The 15,690-nt window shown below is 36.3% G+C and overlaps 1 protein-coding gene across 5 annotated transcripts in view; it reads left to right on the top strand.

The window, feature by feature from the left end:
• Positions 1 to 15,690, top strand: part of LINGO2 (leucine rich repeat and Ig domain containing 2) — a 512,490-nt gene that overhangs the window by 180,581 nt on the left and 316,219 nt on the right. Inside the window, exon 1 of one of the 5 annotated variants that reach the window (XM_032096276.1) lies at positions 395 to 640. The exons of the other annotated variants lie outside the window; for them this stretch is intronic. The gene's annotated coding sequence lies outside the window, so the exon portion shown is untranslated. Of the gene's footprint in view, positions 1 to 394; positions 641 to 15,690 lie in introns of those variants that run through there. 5 annotated transcript variants of the gene reach the window in all.

The following is a 15,690-nucleotide window of genomic DNA, read 5'->3' as shown; positions in this document are numbered from 1 at the left end:
GTGGCAGTGGGATTCTAAACAAATTTAGATCACTAAATAAAACACAGTTTTTGGTAGTCAGAAAAGGTTTTTCTTCCTTTATGAACTGACCAGGTTCTGGGATGTTCCCCTGCTGTTTGAATTTCAGTTTTTACCTTAAATTCATTTTTCCCTCAGTGAACAGACAATTTCAGATAGCAGTCTGTATGTCTGTCAGATAGAGGGATGCTGTGAAGGCTGTCACATTCTGTCTTTCATTTCTTTCCCTTCAGTTACGCAAATAACAAGAATTTCAACACTGTCACTCCAGGATTATGTGAAACCATGAATATAACTCAGATTTCTTTGAGAGTGACTGAGACCAGCATTGGGTACTGCAAGCTCTAAGGCATTGTTTTTTTCTGTCTTCAGCAATGAATGGGCCAGCTTAATTTCAAAGCAGCTGTGAACAAAGTTGAAGTCCCCTGAAGGACTTTGTCATAGAGCTGTGTCTGCCCTGTTGGGGTCTGGAGGGATGGCATTGCCTTGCACTTGTACTCCTGTCCAATTCCCCTTGGAGATACACGTGGAAGGATGGATTTGTACCTGTAAGCAAATGAGTGACAGCCAAATGTGAGCACCAGTTCCAAAAAACGACGGCCAAAGACTGACAAGGAAAATCGTAAGTGCAATTTCACTGATCAGACGAAGAATTCTTCCTTTTATACCAGATTAAGGTTTTGTTTCCAAAATGCTGTCTTTTTCTGGAGGCTGCTGCATAAAGGAAAAAGCTGAATACTTCAGAGGAAAACCCACATACATAGTTAAGCTGGCATTAGTATAGGTTCTCTCTTTACTACAGTGCCTAGTGTCCTGCCTATTGTCCTCCTTCAATAAAGTACCATACTTATCTTACCACATCTTCTAATGATATATTTCCAGTTAAAATGCTGGAATTTTTATCTCCACTCTCAAATTAGCATTGGGATATTTTCAGTATACCCAATAAAAAAAAATTTACTGGAATAAGAAGGAAAATTTTGTGATTTCTGAAATACGTATTTAGCAGAACAATGAATTTTGAATTAATACTGCTGGAAAGTACTTGGATAATTTTGCCTTTGAAAACACTCTCTTACTGAGGTCTTTCAAAGTAAGCACATTGTACTTTTGAATATATTTTATGTTTTTAAATAATTTATCCTTCCTTTTGAGATGGTTCTCAGATCTCAAGTGCATAAAAAATAATGTAAAAAAAAAAGACAACAGAAAATTATCTGGGTAGTTTTGTTTGGTAAAATGCATCTGGTTATATGATTGCATCCCATGAATATGAGCTTTATTTTCAGTTGAAATCAAGACTCTGAAAGGTAAAGGCTTTACATTTTTGTAGCCTTTGAAGGACACAGAGGACTCGGCAAGTGTAGGGCTTTCATGAGTCTTCTAACTGTGCCTTATTTGGTGATGGGAAACAACACTCAGGATATAATGTCCTTCAGAGTTTTAGTCCTTATACTCCTGTATAAACTATAATTGCTGCATATATGAAAAATGATTAAAAATATTATTATGTTTTGAAATGACAATCCTCAGAGGGAAAACACCCCACCCCTTGTTTTGTATATTTTCCAACTATTCCTCTATCCCTGAGACACACTTTTTAAAGCATATTTACTGCAATAGAATTTTCTGGCATTTATTTATCTAAATGGTAAACAAAAGCATTTAAAAGAGACTTTCCAAAAATACAAGAAAATCGGAAAGTATTTTGAGGTAAGTCTTTAGTTAGGTTTTCTTCACAGACATTTCTGGCTAACTAACGAGCCTCTGTTGAACTCCATAAGGCAGTTCTGGAAGTAGTACAAAGGATGAATTGTTCTCTTTGAAGGGATTTTACTTCCCTTCTTCTCTCAGGTAATAATAGAAAATGTTTCTTCTTTCGTCTTCATCCTTCATTAATGCATTATTTTGTTTAAATATTCAGGAATACCATAACAGCATTGCCACACCTGCAGTTTAAATAGTTACCACTGTAGATTATGTGATACCTTTTTTTATGTTCAAGAAGTCTCACAAAATCTGCAGACAGGACCAATTATGTAGACAGACCTTAAACACTGTTCTTTGGTTTTTCCTTTTCTTCTTTTTCTTTTTTTTTCTCTTGTTGTCTTAAGTGCTGTGCAGACAGCATAAGTAAGGCAGACATTGACGAAGAACTTTGAAATACCAATTTTGGAGAAAAAATCTCTTTTTAGACAACATGAATTCATTCTTTCCTGACTAGTATTAGCTAAATTAATTATAGAATAACTGCCCCACCATAAAACCATCCTGGAGGTGTCACATTAATTCTTTTTATGACAGCACAAAAGTAAAAGTTAACAATAAAAGTCTCAAAGTGAAAGCTTTTAAAGTGTTCTGACAGAAAGAATTGTTCAACAAGTACTTGGTTTAAGCCAAACTAAATAGATCATAGTTAAAAAATTAATCTATAAAAAAATGCTTTCTTTTGAGCATATTTAGTTCTAAAAAAAAACCAGCAAGAGCCTGTAAACACAGAAAACAAAATGCATAGTTGAAGACTCATATTACAATTTTTTTTCACCTTATTTAATTTGTACCTGATGGAACCATCTGGCAAACCAAAAATGAGTTCATAAAACATCTGTATCATTGAAAATTTTTTTAATTAGAAATAGGACCATAATTCCCAAGTACTGTTCCTTTGTGTGAACAAATTTTTTTCACAGTCAGATAAAATCAACTTTCTCCTGTTTGTCTTTTTCTTGTGGTAATTAACATGTATTAGTTAGCTTCGATAAAAACACCTCTTAGCTCCTATCAGTCTTGCAAAGGAAGAATTATTATGTTCTCTTTCTCAGGTTTTCTTTATTGTTATCAATATGTGTTAAAAAAAGCAGTAAGAAAAAATAGTAAAAAAAATAGTAATTATGACACTTCAAAATTGAGGTATACATCAAATTCTGGTTACTAATTTTAAAAAGAAAGTAGTTGCTATAAACTGATCAGATATACTGGGCTTCCATATGAAGATTGCATCTCTTTCACTTGACAAAAAGACATTTGAGGGAATGTGGGAGACCTTGATTTGTAAAAATAGTGTCAATAGGAATATATAAGCACTTCCACTCAGAAAAATAGGGACAAGCAAAGAAATGTCCTGGAAGAAATGTCCTGGGAGCTCAAAAGGGAATATTTGCACAGAAGGGAAAATTTATGGAACTGATTATTCCTGGAATTTATTAAGTACAATTTGTAACTAGGCTGAAGAACATATCAGGAAAGTGAAATGGAGCAGGATCTTTGCTTCAACAACCAGTGTACAATCTCTCAGGCAGAGAGGTCTGAATAAGTGGATTTGCAATACTGAAATATTTAGCTGTTTCAGCAGCCTTATAGGGTGCACAGTACCTCTGTTCAAAAACTGAGCAGCTCAATAAGCAGGAGCACGTCTGAGAGCCAGGGCAGAGGTGTAGAAGGGTGTTTTGGCCTGAGGAGCTCATGTCTGTGCATGCAAGCACAAGTGATTTCTCTGCAGCACTGTTGTGCAATTTCAGTAACTCTGTATGGCAGCCAAGGTGGCTGCTTCCCTAAGGGGGTCAAGAGGAGGGAGGATTTCAGCCATTTCCTGTCACTTTGCAAAGCATCATTTTAGACTGTCTTGCTAATAAATGAAGGGTAGCTTAGGGCACAGAGACTTATCTTTCAGATACAATTTTAGTCTGAAAACTTTGGGGATCTGATTTTACTTGTATATTCAGGTTTGTAATGTGATTATCTGTATTCAGTGATGTTTGCCCATGAAATAGTTCTGGTTGTTACTAACAGGTTGGTACAATTGACTTTTACATTCAGGACTTTTTTTCTATTTCCTCTCTAATAAGAAGAAATTTACTAGACCATAATGGTTAAGACAGGAAGAATTTTTAAATTTTTACCTTTTTTTAATGAAATGAATTGAAACAAATTTTCTGAGATTATTTTTTACACTGCTGAAAAAAGTACTCACAAACTCTAATCCAGCTCTCTGTTTATATAGCTGAACAAGGTAATTGTCTTCTGGGAAGATATCTTCTACACAGAAAGCTGAACCAAAGACTGTTTTGTTTTGGAAGGGATCCAATTTGCAAGATCATATAGTCCAACCCATCTGCCATGATCGGGGACATCTTTCACTAGATCAAAGCCCCACAACCTGTGCCAATGTTTACCACTCTCATGTAAAAAATATCTTCCTTATACTAAATCTGCTCAAATACACTAAGATCTCTTTCAATTTAAAACTCTTGTCCCTTTTCCTCTCCCTAAGGAACTTAGAAAAAATGCCTCTGTCTTTCATACAAACTCATTTTTAAATATTGGAAGGCTGCAATGAGGCCTCCTTGAGTCCTCTTTTCTCTAGACCAAACAAACTTAGTTTTCTCAATCTTCCTTCATAGGGAAGAAGTTCCAGCCTTCTGGTGATTCATGGGTCACGGAGGATCATCTACATGGTCCCCTTCTGGACTCACTCCAACAGGTCCATGTCCTTCCTGTGCTGGGACCCCAGAGCTGGATGCAGTGTTCCAGGTGGGGTCTCACCAGAGCAGAGCAGAGGAGCAGAATCCCCTCCCTCCCCTGCTGCCCACGCTGCTTTGGATGCAGCCCAGGGCACGTTTGGCTTTCCAGGCTGTGAGTGCACATGGTCAGGTCATGTCCAGGTTTTCACCCACCAGCACCCCCAATTCCTTCTTGGCAGGGCTGCTCCCAGTCCCTTCATCCTCCAGCCCATACTGATACTGGGGGTTACCCTGACCCAGGTGTAGAACTTTTCATTTGCCCTTGTTGAACTTCATGAGATTTGCACAGGCGCCTATAAAACCTGCCTGTGGATGGCATCCCTTTGCAACATCAAATCCCATTTATGTAATCTGGAAACTTGCTGAGGGTGTGCTTGATCCCACTGTGTCACTGAGAAAGATGTTAATGGCGTAGTTGACAGTATAGACCCTTGAGGAACATTACTCATCACTTGTTTCCACTTGGACATTGAGACACTAACTATAAAAATTTTTGGGTATGGCCATCCACACAATTCCTCACGCAATCAACCATCCATCCATCCATCCATCCATCCATCCATCCATCCATCCCATATCTGTCCCATTTAGTGTCCAGAATGTTTTGGAGGACCATATCAAAGGCCTTATATGTAAATGACACTTGTAGTTCTCTTCTTGTCCACTGTTCAGTCATTCCATCCCAGAAAGCCACTGGATGGATTACGAAGGCATGATTTGACTGCGAAGTCACATTGATTGTGTCACCTCCCAGTATCCCATACGCTTCAACACGGCTTCCAGGAGAATCTGAACCTTACAAGGCATGGAGAGGAGGCTGACTTGTCAGTCATTCCCAGGATTCTTTTTTTATCTTCTTATTAATTACTTATTATTATGTCAGAATTTATTTTAGGTTTACTTCTTTTGACAGAGGTTTTTTTCCCATTCTTTATTCAGAAATTTAAATGCAATTTGCATAATAAGGGAATAGAAAATTATATGGCTTGTCTTAACTTATTCTGAAATTACTTAGGTCTAAGCTACTAGCTTGTTTTCCATTATTTTGTGCAACTGAATATGAAAAAAGCTAAGAAAAACCCTTGACTGAGGTCAGAATTTTGAGACAAGAGTATTGCAGTTACCAAATACATATCTAGCAAACTCCTATAACACACACAGTAACAGCTGCATAACATATGAGTTACCAAAGATTAAAACAATATCTCATTGATGGTGTTCTCTCCTATGAAGCTGCTCCATGGATCTTGATTATCTTGTTGTGTTCTTCAATTACAGAAGAAAACACCTGTAGGCATTAGCTCCCCTGAATAAAGCAAAGTGTAGTATGTCTTTACAGGTGCAGACACAGCTGACCTAAGCTGCCAGTGTCACATACCACAGCGCTTGCTTTAGGACAGTGAGTATTTCCTTGGAAAATGTATTCCTGTAGGGACAGAATTTTAGTTGTTGATAGCTGCTCTGTCATCTTGCAAACACAGTGGGTGTATGGAACCTTAGGGTTGCAAGTTACTGCTTTTTTAATGAGTTGGTGCAAGACCTCTAATTAAAGACTCATATCTGCTTTTGTTTACAGCTGGAATCATTAATAATGGCAAAAGTATTTCTGCTTTACAAGCATTGCTGGCTTTTGTGATTCTGTTTTTTTAAGAGCAAATTTCTAGAAAAAATTACATTCTTCCTTTATACTCTATGCTGCTCTTAATGTAAATTGTGGGAGATGTAAGACAGGACATATTCTTTTTCATCCTCTGTATTCTCTTTCATAATTTCTTTCAAATGAAGACAGGATGAATACTACCTTTAAAAAGGAAAAAAGAACAAATTGGTTTTATGTGCATTTTGGAGCAGAGCTCTTACCAATGTTTTATGAGACTTCCTTATTCTAACAGAAGCAATTATAAATTAACTCAGGTCAATTTTGGTTTTTTAAAATACCAATAATTTTTTTTTTTTAAATTACATTATTCATTTCCTAGGAAGCCCCCTTTCCTTGAAACAAATGTCAAGACATTTGAGTAAACAGAAACTACCTGCATTTTTAATGAATGGTTATTTTTTTGTAAAAACATTTGGTTATGAAATGTCTTGCTGGTTTTGGTTGCACAGATTTGTGACACAGTATTAGACATAGATCATGTACAACACAGAAGCCTTTCTTAATAAGAGATTCATAAATATAAAAACCAATTGTAAACTCAAATATTTTAGTTTGCTTGGGTTTTTTTTTCTTTTAATTCCCCGTACATGAATCATACTGTTCTAAATTATTGGCAATTATTTGCAAATTATGCATGTGATAACTGAACACAAATGACCCACCCAGTTCAAATGGTTGTAAGCAGCTGCTAGTGGACCCTTTTTTTGGAAAAACAGCTTACAAATTATAAAACAACAGAAAGGTAAAAGTAACGTAGAACATATTTGAAGACTTTTAGTTCTCTTACTTGTAAGTCTCTTGAGGTTAAGAGAGGCAAAGTAGAATCAATTATACACTTCAGCCTAAGGAATTTTTTTATGGAATATTTTTATTTAATTAATGACCAGCTTCCCACAAGGCAGTAAAACTCATTGATATTTAGATATAAACGACGTAAAATTGGTTCTCTGACTCTTCTTTTGTTAGTACTCCTGCTGTATAAATAAATTTAATAGGATTTTGCACACTAAAAATAAATTTTCATATTAACAAAGTCAATTGTCCTGTCTCTCTATAGCATCCTAAGGGGAAGCAGATATATGAATAAGATAATCCGTTATTAGTAGCAATGCTGTGAACAAAACACACTCTATATACAGCCTGAGAAAGGGTACTTAGCTGACTAACATTTGGAAGGCCATGTAATGCTTTCAGCTGAACTTGCTGACAGTGTGAGCCAGAGCCATCAGTCCATTTGATGCTCTACTGAGCTTAAATAAAAAAATGTGATAAAGTTCATAGGTGGGAAACAGCAGATAAAGGCTATCATTGATACAAAACACAAAAAATAACTCAGTGTTAGACCTTGCACTTCCAAGTGAACAGCAATGCAACAGGGAACAAGATACTGTATTGACTATTGACATCCCATTTTGATTCTTGTTAGAGCATTTCTTAAGACTGTTTCATGCCAGATCAAGCTACTTGGAAAAATATAATTTGTTTTTTTAACAAAAATCATCTCCCCCAAACACATTCAGGAGAAATTGTAGAAATTCCTTGCTGAAAAACTGGTATTTCTCATGTAAAAGGTTTTCACAGGCTTGGTATATTTTTTCATTTCACCATTCCTTTTTATGTAGGTACAACATTTCTGTATGCATAACAGAAAATTAAGATTCCTAAAGGATCATAGAAATAAATGAAGTAGATTTTCAGTTGCAGCAAGACTTCAGAAGAAACTTAGATAGGTGTATCATAATTTCACTCCAGCCAACAATTAACCACCCAGTTTCTTACTTCCCTCCAGTTGGATGGGGGAAGAGAATCCAAAGGGTATAAGTGAGAAACCCCGGATTGAAAATAAACAGCTTAATAATAATAATTTATTATTAATAATAATAATAAAAATAATAATGACAAAAATGATAACCCAAAATGTGAAAGGGAAAGTAACAAAAAGAGAGAAAAATAAAGCCCAAGAAAAAGAAGTGATGCAAATAAAAACCAACTGTTCACCACCAACCAGCTGATGACCAGCCCCCTCCCGAGCAGCAGCTCCTGGCCAGCTTTCTGTGTAGTTTATGTGCTGAGCATGGTGATACATGGCCAGTTGGAGTCAGCTCTCCTGGTGTGTTCCCTCCCAGCTTCTTGTGCACCGCCAACCCCATTTCCAGCAGGGCACCATGAGAAGCTTAAAGTTCTTGACTTAGTGTAGGCACTGCTCAGCAACTGAACTAACAGTGTGTTATCAACATTATTCTCATCCTAAACCCAAAACACAGCACTGTACCTGCTGTGCAGGAAAACTAATTCTATCTTAACTGAAACAGGATGGAAGGAACATTGACTTGTTTTATTTATTTGTTTTCCATTTTCTTTTCCAGTCTGTTTCCACACTCTACAGAAGACAGCTCCTCCCTATCTCACAGTCTGACTGTGAAATGCTATGATAGAGACATAAATGGAAAGCACAAATTTACTCTAATTGTTCAGAATGGAACAGGATGTTCCTTCACTAAAATAGACTCACAGGTCTGACTGCTGTACTGCTTACTGAGTTTACTGTTATGAAAAATGCGTAAAATACTAAATACAATGAAAAACAACAATGGCTATTAGACCTGCAGAAGATATAAGTCTTTAACATCTCCTCTATAGCTGTGTTCAGTAGCTGTCACTAAATATGAACCAAATAACTCCCTTAGCCTTGTTACAGTTAAAGAAAATAATCTCTTGACATTAACAGGTTTTTGCTCTGTACAGTGGACTAGAACGAGATAAGCTAGTACAAAAGAATAGAACACAATCTAATATAATTAGTGTCCTGATACTAATTATTCATCATCTGAGAACAAAAGATAATTTTGCTGTTGCTTCCTTAAAACCTCACTCTTTCCTTTTGATGGGATGAGCTGAGATGCAGAAGTTATGTAGCAGGAGAAGTCAATTCATATTAAAAGGAAAAAGATTGGATGGATTAACTGACAGACTGGGTTATAGTCAAGGTTCATGTCAAAAAGTGTAAGTAGTTCTCAGCTACTACACTTTAAGCACTATATACAACACTACTGCTAACTCCCAAAGCACTGTGGTGTTCCTTCTTGGTTTTGTGTGTTTTTAATTGAACATGGTTAAGATCTTATTAAAGGAATTGTCTCATTCTATTTTTTTATTTTCCTCATGATATAGTATGGTTAATTTGTTAATTCAAAATAAATGAAAGAGAAAGAAAACTAAGTGCACTGCTGAGCAAGACCAAAATTTTGCATGTCAGCTTTACAAAATGGTTCAGACATCATGGTACCAAATTCAGTGGACTTCAATTTCTTGGTTGGTAGGAAACTTACATGGTTTCTGGGATTAATTCCCAAATGAAATTGTTTTAACAATGCTTAAGGACAGCAATAGTAAACTGGAGAGGCAGGGATTACCTTTTCTTATTTTGTTTTGCAGGTTTTAAGTCCAGCACACAACTGGCTTAATTCAGAAGAAAAAAAAATCTTCATTTCCATGTAAATAAAATTTTACCTCTAGTATCGTACTTTTTACCTCTAGTATTGTAAAGAAACCTCTGGACACTTAATTTGAGATAATGCAATCATCAAAAAAAAAAATCTTATATGTAAATGCCTGTTACTAAATATATTGAACATTATTTTCATTACAGGACTAGTTCAACAAAGGTAAACCAGGTATCTAATACCATTATAGCTCTCACATACTTTCTATAAATGTTCCAATAGTCAGATTTTGATGGATTTGTGTCACACAGTTTAATTACAACTTTTACTTTAATGTTATTCAGGTATCCAGTGTTTTGTTGTCTCTCTTTCAAATAGACTTTGGACCAGACAAAATGAGGTGTGGTTGATTTGGATTGCATCAATCTTTAATTCTTAAAATTTTCCTTTTCTCACTAAATTTTAGTTTCTATTTTTGTAGTCTTTCATTCTTTTTTCTATTCTCTTTCATATATAATTCAAAGTTTTTCTTTAGTATTGCTCCTTCTTTTTTTTGGACATTCAATTTAGGTCAGCAAAATAGACCTTTCTACAGAGTACTTAAGGCAAACTAATGTAAAAGTTTTCTTCTTTGAAACCCAGCTCCTGTTTCCATTGTAGGCAATAGTAATATCAATGTATTCATTACGAATAGGAGTGAGTCTTTACACATTGAAAGACAGTGGCTGTCTCCTAATTTCAGTGTCTGAATAGCACTGAAGTTCCACAAATGAGCATCTAGGACTAGGATAAGCTTTCTTAAACTTTCACCCATACCACTAATCCAAAGGGAAATTCCTTTGACTCACCTCAGTTGTGTTGAGGTCTATTTCCAGCCTTCCTGTAACACAAGTTTAGGCCTCAGCAATGTTATAACTGGAAAAACATATGAAGTTTTCTTCCCTGAACCTCATGATACGCAGATTTTGGATTACTATTCTCATACAGGAGGCAAGTATTTACGGGGCAGTGACATTATTAACAGCAGAACACCAAAATGCTGGAAATAGGTATTACTTCATAAAGCACAAAAAGCTGGAAATGGATAATCCTTCCTCTTTGCTGACCAGACCAAGTCTGAGATTCATTAGAAAGCTCTAGATAGTAAGTTCTTAAGAAAACTTACTTGAAATATGTCAGTATCATCAAGTTGTGAGTAGGAAAATTTGACTCCTTACTATAGGTGAGGTAAAGCAGTAACTTGTAAAGGCCTAGCTGTATTAAAAATGATATGTATAAGTAAAGTATAGTGGGTTTTGGTGACATGGTACTCTCTTTCTTATGCCTGACAGACATTGTTGTGCTCTGTTTAGACTGTAGTAACACCTCATCACCTCACTTCTGCTGTGTGTGACATAGAACAAGCATGCAGCAGACACTATCTAAGGTAACCCTCTGTAACCTATTTCACTTATGGTTCTCCTGTTTTAATAAAACATTAAAGAGAAATACAGATAAATTGCTCATTTTTACGTCATAAAATCTCTTCAGTGTCCATTTTCTACCTATCAAATATTTGAAATTTTCAGGGTTAGAAGAGGTGCACCTTTGTTTTCTTGTATTTCTTTCTCTGTTACCACGCAAAATATGTATCTTAATCAGAGGTATGCAAAGCAAAGTCAGTAAAACCACCTTATATTTTAAAATTATAAATACACAAAAAATTATTCAAGTTATGAAGTCAGGTTAAAGTTGCAGCATATTTTTCCTTGCAAACACCTCAGGATTTTTTACACCTCAGCCTATATATTTGTTGTGAGGCCAAGTAACCACCATGTGCTTTTTTCCCCTTTCTTCCTTCCTTTTTTATCATGACCAGATCCTTAGTTTTAACAAAAAGATGCACTGCTATTACACTGTAACTTACTGTCAGTAATCTTCTGAGTGGCATTGTTTGAAATGCATTGTGAAAACTTTTTATTTTCCTTCTTGATATAGCTCTTAAGAGAACAATTCAAAAGTCCCAGAAAGACAAGAGACACAAATGAAATGGCTGGAGACCTATTCCTTTGGGAATTGCAGTGTGAAGTATGCAAGAATATGCAGTAACATCAAAAACATGCCTTCTTAAATTTGTGTCTTTTGGGGGGAAAGAAAGAAAATTAAACACCAAAAATTCCAAGTATTTTGTTTCAGTTGGCAGCACCCTAGGTTAAAGACAAAAAGGACAAGGCAAGAATCAAAATATTTCAGTAAATTGCTAATTCACTTTTGTTACAGTGGGAAAAGTTGTAATGGCTAAAGCAAATGACCATTAAGTTGAAATCTAGGAGTGCAAGGATGTGTTTGCTGTGCTATTCCTCCCCATCAATTCACTCTTCTTTGGGAACCTGTGAGTGGACATTAGTCAGGAAGTTTGAAAAGCAGCAGTGTGCTTCACCATTGAGTAGGCTACTTAACGATCTCCCACTACTTCTTCCCAGACATAAATGAAGCACCATCTACCACCACTGTCTCACACAGTGAATATCAGTAAAGAATACTGATTTGTATTGCCTATTCTCTATACCAGGATACAAAATGTCCTATGAAAACTTTGCGTACTTTTTTTACCTCAACATGGACGATGTAGGAAGCGCCTCATCTACTGCTGGCAGATGATTGTCATTTTTCTGTGCTTTTAGATTATGCAGGCAGTCCTTGGCAATACCCATAAAATGGTAAAAGTTTCATTTACGAGTTTGAAAGATATTTTCGCAGTGTGTTAGATATCTTTGCAGTTAAATAGATGGTTTCATAAGTGTTAGTTCGCTCTATTCATCAAATTGTACCACACAGATGCCATACTGGACTCAATCACATCACATGCATGGCATAAGGTCACTTGCATGATCTGTAAATACCGCTATTAAAATCAGGTTTGTATATGCAGATACATGCAGGTTCTCTTGCACAATATAAATAGACTTGAACTATCTATCTACCCTGAATATCCTTGATGGGAATGGGCAATTCACGTTTTTTTTCTGAGCACAGTAGCTCGAACATCCCTTATTTATATTCTGTGTCTTTACTTGCAAAGCTCTGTGAAGTTTTGTTGAAGTTCCCAAAGGGTTTAATTAAAATATTCAATCTATTTAATTTCATGTAAATTTCACCATCTCATGTTTTAGATTTCAGTGAAACCAGAAAGAGCTCTGTTTGTTCATAACTTTGATCTGAGGCCATCAGGGCCTGTATGAGTTTCTTCAGGATTGGCTAAGGGTCAGCTCCAAGTTGACTCAGTCAAGTTGAAGATCAGCGAACTTGGGTCAAGGACCACCTAACGCTGTTTATACACAAGTGAGAATGGCAAGGAGAGTTATCAGTGTTGCTGCTCAACAAAAGGAAGTTATTTTTTCCAACATCCTGACACAGATATACCTATATCCTTAAAGAACTTTGGCCAGTGTATTAAAACTGACATCTTGTTCTTAAGATTTGAACAACTGCTGTTCACTGTTACCTGCTCCCTCCTGACAGCCACTCAACACCACTAGAACACAAGCAGTTACATCTATGCAGCCATGAATCTTTTCATGGCTGAATTGTCTTTGGTTTGAAACTTTAAAAGGAAGAAATAGGTATCAGAGAATTTTTTCATAACTCTTTGTTATGTAAAGTCTGTTAACAGTACCAATATATTCAGCAGTTTTGTTAAAAAGCCTCATATTCTTTAGGCGACAAGCTTTTCTTTGTTTAGCTTTTAGGTTGTCACCATACCATGCAGAGAAACAGTGCTTTATTACTTCTTGAGTTCACTTGTAAATGAAGTGGATATAAATATAGATCTGAAATATATCTAAAAGGAAAAGGCAAAGAGAAAACATAAAAAAAGAAAAAGTAAACCAAAAGTAACATCAATTTATCTTCTGTCTCGAAAACAAGTACACAGTATATTAACAATAAAAGTGTCTAGTGTATTTTTCCTTGTTTCCCTAACAAGTTCAGTTAGTTACTGATGGAAAATTGCTGTAATTAAAATTTACCCTAAAAATAGACATTACATAAATTGTTTAACATGAGAATAAACTTTAATAATGACATCATTTGCCCACGTAAGTTTTAATATTTTAATTTATTGTAAATAATACTACAAAATAGGACACCATTGGAAAGAAAAAGAAAAAAAATACACTTCATGATCTTAGGGCCTGCACCCTTCCTGTGTTACCTTACACTGATCTAGAGGACAACACAAGTATTTGTGAGTTTTGGTTTACAAGAAATTCCCAAGGTGTTTCCTCTCAGTTCACACAAAGAGCATGACTGGGAAGATCTGCTTGCTGGATTCTTGATATCAGTGATATCATAAAACATCATATACAGCTCTGGGAAAACTGAAATTTACCAGTAAGGTTAAATCAGGGCAAGACTGCTGGTTTCCCGTTTACATATAAAGTTAGGTGTCCTGCTTCATAGGCTGGTCAACACAGGACATGTGGAAAACATACATGGAGTGCACTTCTCAGAAGAAGATCAATTAAAGCTGCATGTACGTATACAAGGATATATACACTTTTCTTGGGTTTTGCTTTTCCCTCTTTTTTTTTTTTTTTTCTTCTTTTGAATATCAGTCACTGACTTCTTTCCTTTCTATGTAACTTTCCTCAAGTTGTGAAACACCATTTAGCCTCCAGTCTCCTAGGAACAGTAGTCAGTCACCTTGGTGCAGTTTTTCCCAGCACCCTGGGCTAGAAGTGTCACCTGTGTTGCAGCACAGCCTTGTCTCTGGGGAAAATGCAGAAAGAATGAGCCCCAGGGGATTTGTGTGAGCCATGTTTCCCTGTTTGCATGGAAGTGCCATGGAAGAGCTGCTGATAAAATACTCCTCAGTGCATGTGGTTGGTCCAGAAACCCCCAGAGCTGCCTTTCAGAGCAGTCCTCTTTCTCTCTGTGGCTCTACTTGTAGAAGAGTATCAAAGGAAACTGAATCAGGAGAAAAAATGGAAAGACCAGCTTAACAGGAAATAAATCACTTTGCCACTACTATGAAGCTCTAGGCAGCATGACACATCCCTACATTGAAGGCTGACTCCAGGAACCCAAGTCTGTCCCTAATTAATAACACAACAAACAGGATACAAACTGGTTACCAAAACTGCTTTCAATAGAATGAAAAAATATCTCACAGTTACTGCATTTTCTTTCCCAATGAATCTTCCTGGTAACTTTTGAAGGAGCTGCACATTGTCTGTTTTCTGATCATTACACTCAACTTAGTGTGAAACCAAAGAATTATCTTTCCCATCTCTTCTTGTGCCTCCAGGAATGTGGACGGGTAACAGGAGAGATAATAAACACTGTGGCAGTTGGATTTAAATGTGCCAGTAGAGCTCTGTCCTTTTAGATGAAGGGTATCAGAGTCAACAAGTCTTGCTAGCATCCAGCCCATGAAATAAACTTTATCCTCACCAAATTGCCATCCATCTGTCAGGGAAGAAACTGTATCTGAGTGCACAATCTGTAGAAGTAAGATGATAATATATATTGGATTGTTCTGCTCTAAAATGTGCAAAAATGGCTTAAAGTATTCAAAGGAAAGTGCTGTTATCTGACATTCAAATGATGTTGCTACTAAGCCTGGCAGTATTGGATGGTTTGCATTACTGACTTTGATTATGCCTTACTAATGGCTGGTCCCTTTTCCATCTCATTGGCAATAGCTTCATTTCCTTACCTATACCTTTCTATCGAGTCGTTCAGAAAAAGTCATATTCCAGAGCTGAGAATTGGAAATGTCTCTGCCTATCTTAAAAAGTCATAAGTATCGTATTCTCAGAAGAGATGTTCAGAAAAGCAAGAATTAAATAATCCTTCTTTGCACTTGCTCAGAGGAGCCATGCAATTCTGTTCTCCAAGAGCACAGTCAGGCTCAGCAGCTCTGCTGTCTCAGACACAGAGGAGTGAAGTGAAATGGGTAAGAATCTGTGGAAAAAAAAAACACAGCTACCTGAGACTACTCCTTTTTCATTACTACTCTTCCCAAACAAAGATTGGGATTCCTTATTTTTTGTGAATTATTGCATTG

The sequence above is a fragment of the Corvus moneduloides genome, chromosome Z (assembly GCF_009650955.1).
Source record: "Corvus moneduloides isolate bCorMon1 chromosome Z, bCorMon1.pri, whole genome shotgun sequence".
Lineage (NCBI taxonomy): Eukaryota > Metazoa > Chordata > Aves > Passeriformes > Corvidae > Corvus > Corvus moneduloides.
This window is presented reverse-complemented; position numbering and strand designations above follow the sequence as displayed.